This window comes from Schistocerca gregaria, chromosome 3 (assembly GCF_023897955.1).
Source record: "Schistocerca gregaria isolate iqSchGreg1 chromosome 3, iqSchGreg1.2, whole genome shotgun sequence".
Lineage (NCBI taxonomy): Eukaryota > Metazoa > Arthropoda > Insecta > Orthoptera > Acrididae > Schistocerca > Schistocerca gregaria.
Window position 1 is genome coordinate 485834915 of NC_064922.1, and position 12314 is coordinate 485847228.

The window sequence follows — 12314 nt, forward strand, 5'->3', positions numbered from 1 at the left end:
TAAGGACACATACATCCATGCCCAAGGCAGGATTCGAACCTGTGACAGTAGCAGTCGCGCGGATCCGGACTGAGAGCCTAGAACCGCGAGACCACCGCGGCCGGCTATTCAACCAGTTTTCTGGTAACGTTAGTGGACTTCTCAAAGGCTTATGACAGTATCCACAGATTAACTATGTGCAACATCCTGAGAGAGCTTGGTATACCATCGAAGTTAATAAACATGGTTAAGGAGAGCACAGTGGAGGCAAAAGCCAAAGTCAAATACCAAGGAAGCAGTCTAAGGAATTCCATATCAGAATGGGTGTGAGACAAGGTGATGTTATTTCACGATTGTTATTTAATCTGGCCTTAGAGAAAGTAACCTGATAAAAGAAAAAAGATAACGAAGGAGTGACGCTAAATGGTAGGACAGATTTATTGGGTTATGCAGACGACATCGCAGTTCTAGCAGAATTAGAGGAAAAGATGCAGAAGCTGTAGAGGACCTAGCGCAAAATGCAAGTAAGATTGGGTTACGGATTAATGCGGAAAAGACTGAGATAGTGAATGTATCAAGAGAAGCCCCTAATGACCTCCCATTACAGGTAGGGATTTGGAAATTTGCTAAAGTGGAAAATTTTAGGTGCCTTGGTAAATGGTTCAACAGGCAAAATAATTTAAAATAGGAAATAAATAGACGTAATGTGAACGGGTCTAAAACTTATTTAAGTCTAAAGCAGATAATTTCATCCTTAATCTGTCAATTGAAACAAAACTTAGAGCATACAATGCCGTGATAGTACCAGTATTGTTGTATGGAACGGTAACCCTAAGCACAACAGAGAGGGAAGAAGAAAACTTGTTGGTCTTCGAAAGAAAAATTATGAGAATGATCTTTGAGCCTGGCCTCGTGGAGATGTAGAAAAAACCAAGAATTGTATGAGCTGATGGGGCAACTAAATATCTTTCAAAAACTGAAAACGCGGAGAATAAGCTTGGCAGGCTACATTTCTAGGAGAAAAAGCCGCACTTATATGAAAACCTGATGGTACCTGTCCAGTCGGGAGACACAGAAAGCGATGGGAGGATGAGCTACTCAAAACCTTTGCCAGTTAGGAGTTCGTGACAACTGGATCCAAAGTGCACAAGTTTTCCGTCTATGGAGGAGCATTGTGAGGTCGGCGCCATGATCTACAGGGTCCTCTACACCCGATTTGATGATGATGATGTATATTTGGAAGACAGCACTGTATGGCAGTGAAACATGAACTGTAGGAAAACAGGAAAAGAAGAAATCCGAAGCTTTTAGATATGGTGCTTCAGAAGGATGTTGAAAATATTCTGGACTGGTAAGTAAGTAATGATAGGTTCTCCGCAGAATTGTCGAAGGAATGAATATACAGAAAAAAAGAAGGGCCAGGATGGTACGAGATTTGTTAAGTGCCGGCCATTGTGGCCGAACGGTTCTAGGCGCTACAGTCCGAAACCGCGCGACTACCCTGGTCGCAGGTTCGAATCCTGCCTCAGGCATGGATGTGTGTATGTCCTTAGGTTGGTTAGGTTTAAGTAGTTCTAAGTTCTGGGAGACTGATGACCTCCGATTTTAAGTTCCATAGTGCTCAGAGCTATTTGAACCATTTGAGAATCGCAGATCACTAAAATTATTCCTGTGCTTCGGGTCCATATGGTTCTCAGCACCTCAGTTATTTGATATGGTTGATTAAGAAGGAATGGAACTTAAGAAGTTCATTTTCCATTCATTGCTTACTGCATGAAGAAAGTGTGACATGTTAAATTTCAAATAACAGGATGAAGGATATTATGAAATCAGTCAAAAGCGTTGTAATTTTCATTCGTGCACATGAAATTAATCATTGAAAATTTAGAGAACTGAACTGGTGAGCACTTACAGCTTTTTTGTCCAATATTACACAAAAATTCAACAAACGTAATTTGGAATAGCACAACCAAACAAGATTGGAGACATGACTAACAAAGTATTTGCATATTCCAACTGTTCCTATGCCCCAATTCCACTTAACTATCGCCGAAAGTATTTCCGAAGACACGGCGCCTTGTTTGAAAGAATATTGGGAAGAAATAAAAAAGGTGTATTTCTTTCATTCTCACAGAGAATCATTGACATGTTGAAGATGATGATCCCACAGTATTCCGCCAATTTGGGTTACATGAAACTTACTTCTTAAATGAAACAATCGAACTTCAACACGTCACACAGTCACTCAGTTTAAAGCTTCATTTATTGGGCATCGTGCAAATGAGGAGTAGACTGAATTTTGTATTGAGTGCCTAACAATTCTAAAAATTAACGAGACTGTACACTCTTTATTTTAACTCCACTTCCATCAACCTCCTTTTTGAAGCTTCATTTTCGAAAATGAACTACTTGAAAAATAAATATCGTAATCGGTTGTCCTTTCTTTTAAAAGACGCTCTGCATTTCATGCAGTTATACTAGAGGAGGAGATGGATACGCCCAGGATATGGACATGTCACACTTACTTCACTTTTTTTCATATAATTCACCTGTATCTTTTGTGCATTTTGCCCTGCAGTTCTGTTTTCACCCAGAAGCATGAGGCAGCATTTTTTACGAGACTACCGGTGTAGGATGGTGCGACAAGTTCCGTGAAAGAACGGACGTCCCCGTATCGCAAATGTCGTAATGCAAAAGTTACGCCAACACAAGTAGGAGATACTCGAGTACCCGTCCTCTAATCCTGATTTCTCCCCATGCGATTGTCACGCCTTTGATACCTTATAAAAGGCCTTGAAATATCGACGATTCCTGTTGGACGAAGATATACAGGAGGCAGTTACGGACTTCTTTACACAGCAGAACACGGTGTTTTACCATGAGGATATCTTCCTGGTGCGCGGTGGGATGATTGCCTCGGTGCTCATGGCGATAATGCATGATTAGCATACAGGTTCTGCACAGTGCGGCTCTCGAAGAGAATCTTTCTGTTTGCCCTTACGACCCGTGACTCTACCTTTCATTCGATCCCTGCGAAACCCTACATTACAGCAGGATAATGCACGACCGCATTTCGCAGGTCCTGTACGGGCCTTTCTGGATACAGAAAATGTTCGACTGCTGCCCTGGCCAGCACATTCTCCAGATCTCTCACCAACTGAAAACGTCTGGTCAATGGTGGCCTAGCAACTGGCCCGTCACAATATGCCAGTCACTACTCTTGATGAACTGTGGTATCGTGTTGAAGCTGCATGGGCAGCTGTACCTGTACACACCATTAAAGCTCTGTTTGACTCAATACCCAGGCGTATCGAGGCCGTTATTATGGCCAGAGGTGGCTGTTCTGGGTACTGATTTCTCAAGATCTATGCACCCAAACTGCGTGAAAATGTAATCACATGTAAGTTCTAGTATAATATATTTGTTCAATGAATACCCATTTATTATCTGCATTTCTTCTTGGTGTAGAAATTTTAATGTCCAGGGAATTTGGTCGACGAGATATCAACGTGAGTTCACGCTAAAGCCCCTCAAACCACTGTTGCACGATCCTGTATTCGAGACATGGACAATTACACTGCTGAAAGATGACATCGCCGTAAGGGATTGACGGTGATTGTGGAGACGATCATAGATACAGTGTAGCAAAAATGTGACCCGCCATTAGTGTTGACATGTTTGCATTGATCGACGGTCGAACCCCGATGGTCCCGTATCCCCACTGCGGTCGTAACTGACGATGTGTTTGGGTCAACACTTGAACAAGTAGAGGTGGTCTGCTGCGGAGTTACATATTAAACAATGTACGATGAACAGTGTGCTCTGAAGCACTTGAGTGTGCACCAGCATTGTGCTTTTTCGGGAGAGGTGCCACAGATCCCCTTTTATCCTACTTCATAGAGTAAACATGCCTCTGAACCCCACGTTCTGCGTAGAGTCGTGAACGTCCAACCATTTATCGCCCAGTGGTAGTTTCACTGTCCATCTACCTCTTTCCGCAGATGCTCACGACAGTAGAAGTTGAACATTCGACCAGCTTCGCCGTTCTGGACATACTTGTTCATAGGCTCTGCGTAATAATAATCTGCCCTTTGTCAAAGTCACTTACATCAGTGTATTTCCCCATTTGCAGCCCATATCTTTGCTAGGGTGATCCACCGTCCGTGCCTGCTCCGCTTACATACTTTCGTTACCGTGGAAATAACGTTTTAACTTATCAGTCTATGTATGTATGTTCCATCTCCACCTAAACCACTGAGCGAAACATGCGAATCGCACAAATCACGTAGTCTGGAAAGAACCGTTATGGGCGTAAGAATCACCTGTGTATCGGAGGGGTGGGCGTGAGAGAGCCAAAGAAGTGTACACCACCTCACGCGAATACTCTGAATTTATTCATCCATTAATTCAACTCAATGACTTGAAAAAAACTTTACAAATCATTTCAAACTTTTGGGAAACTTCTTCTCTCTTACAATCTCCACAGAATGATGAAAGGAAAAACTTCATCTGTTACTACTTTATCACTGTTCATGCAGTAAAACAGCCGCTTCAGGTTTGGAGTTTCAGTTTATTACTTCGTTCCTACAATCTGTACTTACGACATATTTCAGAGACAGTATCCACATATTGTGCTGACTGTACAAGGATGTAGGATGAGATGGACACAGAGAGGGGTTGAGTAGATGTACAGAGAGAGGGGAAGGGGAAATAGAGAGACAAGAGCAAATCGACAGAGAGGGGGTAGAGAAGGGGATGGACAGAGAAAGAGGAGAAGATGGACAGAGAGGGGGAGGAGAAGAATCGAGAGAGGATGGAGGATGAGGCGGACAAAGAGACGGGAGAGGCGGTGATGAAAAGAGAGAGTAGGAAGGAGGAGCTGGACTTGGAGGGAGGGAGGGAGTAGTCGATAGAAGGGGAGAAGAGATGGATAGAGAGGGTGAGGAAGCAAAAGAGGGGGAGGAGATAGATTGAGGGGGAAGAAGCAGGTTGATTGAGAAGAGGGATAAGGAGATAGACAGAGAGAGGGGAAAGGGGAGCTTAAATACATACCTGGGCAATGCCGGGTATTCAGCTAGTATAATATAAAAAAAGGAGAGGTTGTTACCAAGAATCTCTAAAAGTTCTTAATCGATTTAAGTCTAATTTTTACATGATGCTCTAATAGATATTTCCAATTAAAACAGGCTTACGACAGGGAGACGCTCTTTCATCTGTCCTCTTCAACCTTGCATTAGAGAAAGTTGTTTAGGAGAGTAATTTACATCTATACAATGGTCTCCGATACGAACACAGTGAAGTAAAACTCCTGGCTTATGCAGATGATACAGTGTTGCTGAGTGAAACTGAAGAAGAACTGAAAGACATGTACAGGTCTCTCAGGCACAATGCCAGCAAAATCGGGCTTTTGATTAATTAAGAGAAAACCGAATATATGGAAATAGGTCGAGTCATAAAGTCACATCCTTACTTTGAAATTGACCAACATTCTAAATTCAGAAAAGTTCTCCAGTTTAAATACCTTGGATCACGTTTCAACAGTAAAAATATCATAACAATGGACATAAATGAAAGAATAGCCTCAGGGTCAGGGCGTCTGTACTCACTAAGCAACCCACTCAAAAGTAAAGCTTTGTCAATCACCACAAAGATGAAGATATACAACACTATCATCTGCCCCATAGTACTATACGGTTCAAAAAGCTGGACGCTTACAAAGAATGAATGAGAAAAATTGAATGTTTTCGAAAGAAAAGTAATGAGAATAGTCTGGGGACCTGTCTCCCAGAGTGGCGTATTGAAAGAACAATGAAATTTATCAGTTAATGAAGCAGCCCACTATCATCCAGAAATTAAAAAGTAGGAGACGCAATGGGCTGGACATGTGGCCAGAATGTAAAACAAAAGGATCACCAAGAAAGCATTTGAAGGAACTCTCCAGGCAACAAGACCACTGGGCCGACCTCCTGCAAGGTGGAAAGATGGCATAGAGAAGGACATCGCAGCATTAGGAGTTTCCGCAGGGTGGAGAGAGACTGCGAGAGATACAAGGCGGTGGAAGCAGATCGTTGATGCAGCGCGTGGTCTACAGGGCCTGTGATCGCTGAGAAGATAGACAGATCTAATAGATATTAAGAATATATATATATATATATATATATATATATATATATATATATATATATATATATATATATATATATATATTCTGTGTGTGTGTAACACGGGTCGTAACGTTCACTGTTCAAAGTGCCGTCAATATGAACAAGAGGTGACCGAGACGTGTAACCAATGGCACCCCATTCCATCACGCCGGGTGATACGCCAGTATGGAGATGACGAATACACGCTTCCAATGTGCGTTCACCGCGATGCCGCCAAACACGGATGCGACCGTCATGATACTGTAAACAGAACCTGGATTCATCCGAAAAAATGACGATTTGCCATTCTTGCACTCAGGTTCGTCGTTGAGTACACCATCGCAGGCGCTCCTGTCTGTGATGCAGCGTCAAGGGTAACCGCAGCCATGGTCTCCGAGCTGATTGCCCATGGTGCTGCAACGTCGTCGAACTGCTCGTGCCGATGGTTGTCCTTCCAAACGTCTCCATCTGTTGACTCAGGGATCGAGACGTGGCTGCACTATCTGTTACAGCCATGCGGATAAGTTGCCTGTCATCTCGACTGCTAGTGATACGAGGCCGTTGAGATCCAGCACAGCGTTCCGTATTACCCTCCGGAACCTACCGATTCCATATTCTGCTAACACTCATTGGATCTCAACCAACGCGAGCAGCAATGTCGCGATATGATAAACCGCAATCGCCATAGGCTACAATTCGACCTTTATCAAAGTCGGAAACGTGATGGTACGCATTTCTCCTCCTTACACGAGGCAACACAACAACGTTTCATCAGGCAACGCCGGTCAACTGCTGTTTGTGTATGAGAAATCGGTTGGAAACTTTCCTCCTGTCAGCACGTTGTACGTGTCGCCACCGGCGCCAACCTTGTGTGTATGATCTGAAAAGCTAATCAATTGCATATCACAGCATGTTCTTCCTGTCGGCTAAATTTCGCGTCTGTAGCACGTCATCTTCGTCATGTAGCAATTTTAATGGCCAGTAGTGTACAGTTTACGGAACCCATCTGGGTTGCTACCGGGCGCCATCACCGCATACGCAAATCAGCGGCCCGTTATTTAAGCAAATTACATGACCTGCGCGCAGACATCTAGTGCTATATACTCTCACAAACCTACCAACGAACATTTGGGTCCCTGACACACAGAATTAGTGGTGTATTTCGTTCCAAAGACGAACTAACGAGCTCTTAAGCAGATGGTCATAATGATTTCGCTCTTCGGTGTAAATATATGTGTACAACCGTTTTAATTATATAAAGCCTCTGTGTGTTTGGATATTTATTGGAGCATCATGTAAAAATGTGAAGCGTTTGGCAAAAAGCTTTTCGAATTTTCGTTGACAATGTTAAGCAATATCTTGTCGTTATATGGTAGCACGGAGTAATGATATTTTCTATGTCAGGTTAGACAAATCTGTGTCGGGTCCGATCAATTTCTCATTCATTCAGAGACTCTCGTGTCGCCTTCCATCTCTTGATACGATGAGAACTCTTCCTCTGCTCGTAAAGTGACCCTCATTTGTCCTCATAAATAGAGATAACACGCAAGAAGAGTCTTAATATCTGCATTGCTGCTAGTACATCCATTAATTATGTGTCGAAGTAATTCATTAGCTGTTATACAGTGATAATAAATTACACTAACAGAGATACAGTGTAAGGTCGTATACGGCTCCAATGTCAGTGTCACGTTAGGCAGAGCATGTGTGAATCGTTAAAGTAAGTGACTCATGTTTCGTCGCCACAGACCTTGATACTGACGATATGTTTAACTCCAGTCTGTCCGTACTCAGCATTTCTCCGAGATTTTTCTTAAATTCTCCTCGGCAGGTTTTCCAAGTAACTGGTTTCAAGGGATCTACATTGTGGCTAGAGCTATATATCCATACATGTTATAAAATGGATGTACCAGTACATACGTATATAGGTATGTATGTATGTATGGTCCACATCTCCTCCTCAACATCTGGACCGTTTTCAACCAAACTCGGTACACATTTCACTTACTGTCTGGAAAGAATTTCTGTAGTAGTAAGAACCACCTTCCTGTCAAAGCAGTGCATGCGTGGATGAAAAAGAAGTGTAGCCCACGACGCACGCATTCCCAGGCTTTACTTATCCAGTTTTTGAGAAAGAGAGCACTCAGTGACTTGCAACAAACTTAACACATAATTTCAAACCTTTACGAAACTTTTCTCGCTGACAACCCCCTACAAAACGTTGAAACGAAAAAACTTTCTAATTTGCTACCTTTCTGCTGTTCATGCAGTAAAACTGCATTTTAATTTATTCCTTCATTACTACTAATAGTTTTCGTGATACACTTCGCGGAACCTGCAAAATTATATCATTGTACGATACATAGCTAAGGAGATATGGTCTCATACAGATTGTGCTGAACGGAAACAAAACTCCAGGGTGAAATTCTCTAGAGACCCAGGTGTAATGTGTTTACATATGTGTGTGAAACATGTGAAATATATGTGACATGTGTGTATGTGGGCAAAGCCATGGATAAAATACTCCTCATAAACTCCTGCATTGATTTCAACCAAATTTGATAAACATATTACCAGCTATTCGGAAAGAAACATTGTGATGAAAAGAACCAGTTACCTGCTATTATGGTCGTGGGAGTACTAATGTGGAGAGCGAAGGGGGCGGAGGATACAGACAGAGAGGAAGAAGGAGGAAATGGTCACACAGAGGTGGAGGGGGAGGGGAAATGAACAGAAAGGGAAGAGGAGGAGATGGAAAGAGAGAGGGGAAGGGAGAGGCAGAGATGGAGAGAGAAAGGAAAGAGGAGAAGATAGACAGAGAGAGGTTGGAAGAGGAGATGGACTGAGAGTTGGTGGAGCAGATGGACTTAGAGGGGGTGAGGAGGAGATAGACAGAGGGGAGAGGAGATGGACAGAGTGAGGGGGGGGGGAAGGAGAAGAGTGTGTGACATCTTATGGGACTAAACTGGGAAGGAGAAGATGGACAAAGAGAGGGGAGAGAATTAGTTCATGACAGCAGATACAGGAGGAGGAGGAGAAAGACGTGGAGGAGCTGATGGAAGGAGAGAGGAAAAAGTCAAAGGTCCCGAGTTCGAGTCTCGGTCAGGCACACAGTTTTAATCTGCCAGGAAGTTTCGTATTAGCGAACACTCCGCTACAGAGTAAAAATCTCATTCTGGAAAGAGGAGTTAATGAGAAAAGTGAAGGGGGGGGGGGGGAGGAGATGGACAGAGAGAAGAGAAGAAGGAAAAGGGGCAGAGAGTGATTGGTGGAGAAGGTGAACAAAGAGAGGGGGAAGGAGGAAATGGACTAATAGAAGATAGGAATAAATACCTACTAGAGCAAAGCTGGGTACTGAACGTGTCTGCCAATGAAAGTCAGCTCTTTGGTTCATTCCGCGTTTAGTTAAGCTTTAATTTAAAACTTCTTCAAAGGTGATTCTTTGAGATATTTTAACTATTCACAGATAGTTGTATCCCTGCTGATACAAGCAACACCGATGTCGAAATGTTAATCTCAATCGTGGAAAGAGGAAAATTCTAGGTGAAAACGCGCGGACTCCGTTGAAATGACCATTAAGATACGCCACACAAATCTGAATTGTGCCTTATTTGTAGAAAAAGTACTTCTTGATTCGGATGGACCAGCCCATTCACACTTAACAAACACCGCAATATATAATATTTCTGTTGTTTTGCACTTGCTTCACGATCAGAATGTAAACTCACGAGGAAGTTTGCAAAGAAAATCCCCAAATGTGTCGTTTGAATGGTAATAGAAACCTTGCACGTCTTGAAACAAAGCATGACAAAGACAAATCGCAACAGAGCTTCATGGCCCAAATGATTATGTCAAAGCTTTGGTGATGATTCCGACTCATATGAAAAGCTTATCCCAGGCAAATACATGATCAGCCACAAGTACCCTCCAGACAGCAATATAGACAGCTGGACTTGACATCGACGTCCGTCTATCCTCATATAGATTTTTTCCATGATTTGACTAATTAACTTAGGACAAACGCCGCGAAGGTCTCTTTGAGAACGACATTGACGATTTCCTTTTCTGTCCTTCAGTCTTAGCTTGTGATCCGTCTCTAATGAACCCGTATACGATGGGACGTTAAACCTTATTTTTCCTTCCTTTTGTTTACCAGGACAGCGTAGGTCCAGGTCACGGCAGAGCAAAGATAAAACCTTTTACAAGGAATCCGCGTCTACTCGTTATCATCTATTTCGGTCAAGTTTCACTAGGCCAACGAAGACGAACGAACGGCAGAGACTGGATTCGGCCGTACGTTGGTCGTCAATACATTGGCATTCGGCTTTTCATCCAAACCAGACTAAGGCCTTGCGACCAAAGGATTCGGTCCATGTGGAATCGCAGTTGGCTCTGGTAACTTGCCAACGGTGCTCCCGTTTAGTTATTGTTATAAAGTAGCGTTTTAATAACAATTTCACAGGTCGACATTATGACGGAAAAAGAGGATTCAGCAGTCGCCGCATGTGCAGCATTTATTTTGCTGCGAGGAGCTGATTGTCAAAAAATAAGAGAAAGAAACGACGCTGGTGGACGACCTCTCTTTTAAAAAGTATAGAGCAGTGGCTTGGGATAAAATTAATATCTACCCTAAAGCTGAACTGGAATATGGATTATTCCATAACTTTTCCTCTATTGAAAACTGCAGATTTCTAATTGTTATTGACTTGCGTAGGCCCTCAAATGTCCAACGATAATTTCTCTTTTAGGAGAGCTGCACGTGCCGCATAAAGTTAATAGGAACTCCCAGTTTTGTTTGTTTCTCTTTATCGTACACGGCAAAAAGACTTTAATAAAGACACCATTTTCTTTTTCACATCGTGCATACCACTTTCTAACTGCTGAGTTATGTGCCTCCAAGCATACAGTCTTTTCAGTTTGCTTTTATAATCTCAGTTCGTATGAGCCCATAAACATTTCCGTTCAGGTAAAATTATATCGGTTTTAATGCTCTCTTCATATTCCAGCGTTTTTAAACACAATAAATCCCGCCCTTGGCGAGAATACGCGTTTCCTGCAGGGGAGAGAGCGACTGTTGAAATGAAATTTTTCGGGACGTATGCTTTATTCGCTGGTTTCGCTCTTTAATTTAGCAGCCAACTACTGTACTTTAAAGTGTAAATTCCAGAGCTCCTGATGATGCTCTTCTTAAATTATAGGGTGAAAACGGTCAATAAAATATACTTTGACTTTTGTCTGTCCTGAAAAACTAAAATACACACCCATTATAGAGACACAACAAACCGCTTCTAAGCGTCTGCACTAGGAGAGGGCTCCCAACGCCAACCAACCGCCAACACTTTGATTTTACCGCTAGCAGACCGAACCTCAACTACTTCGTTGGCTCCGATTTGCGCCCGTACACAATATGCAAATTTCGGCCAACGAAGTGGTTGGCTGTCAGTCATTGGCATAGTACGTAAGCGACTTCAGAAGTGTGGGTCCAGATGGCCAAGCGTTAAAGAAAGTTTCGTTTTTAGCGTGGGACGGGTGAGGCATGAGCCATTTATGTCATTTATGTTAGCATAGCTTCCATACAGCTGTTCGCGTAGCGGAAAAAGTACATAACGGTAATCTGAGAGTTGTAGGGTCGAGTCTGTATACGGAAACTTCCTTTTATTTTCTACTTTACTCCACTACAAATAAACCGAAATAATTTTCAGTATATTTTATTTATTAATATTTTCATAAAAGGCAATTTAAAGGAAAGGCAAATAAAAATTTAGAATCGCTAACAAATTTCCGAGAAGGGATTGCAAGGAGCATACGAGAACTTTGTACGTAAAATTAGATACTTCTATTATATTGCAGTTGGCGATTTACATGTGCTGGGAATGCTGTTCACAGCAAAAACAGGAGGAAATAATTTTCTTACATCTTGTACACGTTAAAAACACCGCATTTTTCAGTAACGTGGTTATTTTTAAAGTTTGTATGGTCAAGACACCTTGATTCACATTCATAAAAAGTTCTCTCTCATCGCTCAGTTTCCCAGCAAACCACACGTAGTGCAACATTTGGCCAAATATTGGCAAGGATAGCCGGTGACGTACAACAGAATGTATTTTGTAGCAGTCTTCTCGGGATGTGATTTCTTTTTCTCTGTCGATGAGATAAGAGCAGTTTTAACGCTTTTTGATCAAATTATTTACC

At 42.4% G+C, this 12314-nt stretch overlaps 1 protein-coding gene across 1 annotated transcript in view; it reads left to right on the plus strand.

The window, feature by feature from the left end:
• LOC126355150 (juvenile hormone esterase) overlaps window positions 1-12314 on the plus strand; it is a 144437-nt gene that overhangs the window by 44569 nt on the left and 87554 nt on the right. The gene's annotated exons all lie outside the window — the stretch shown is intronic.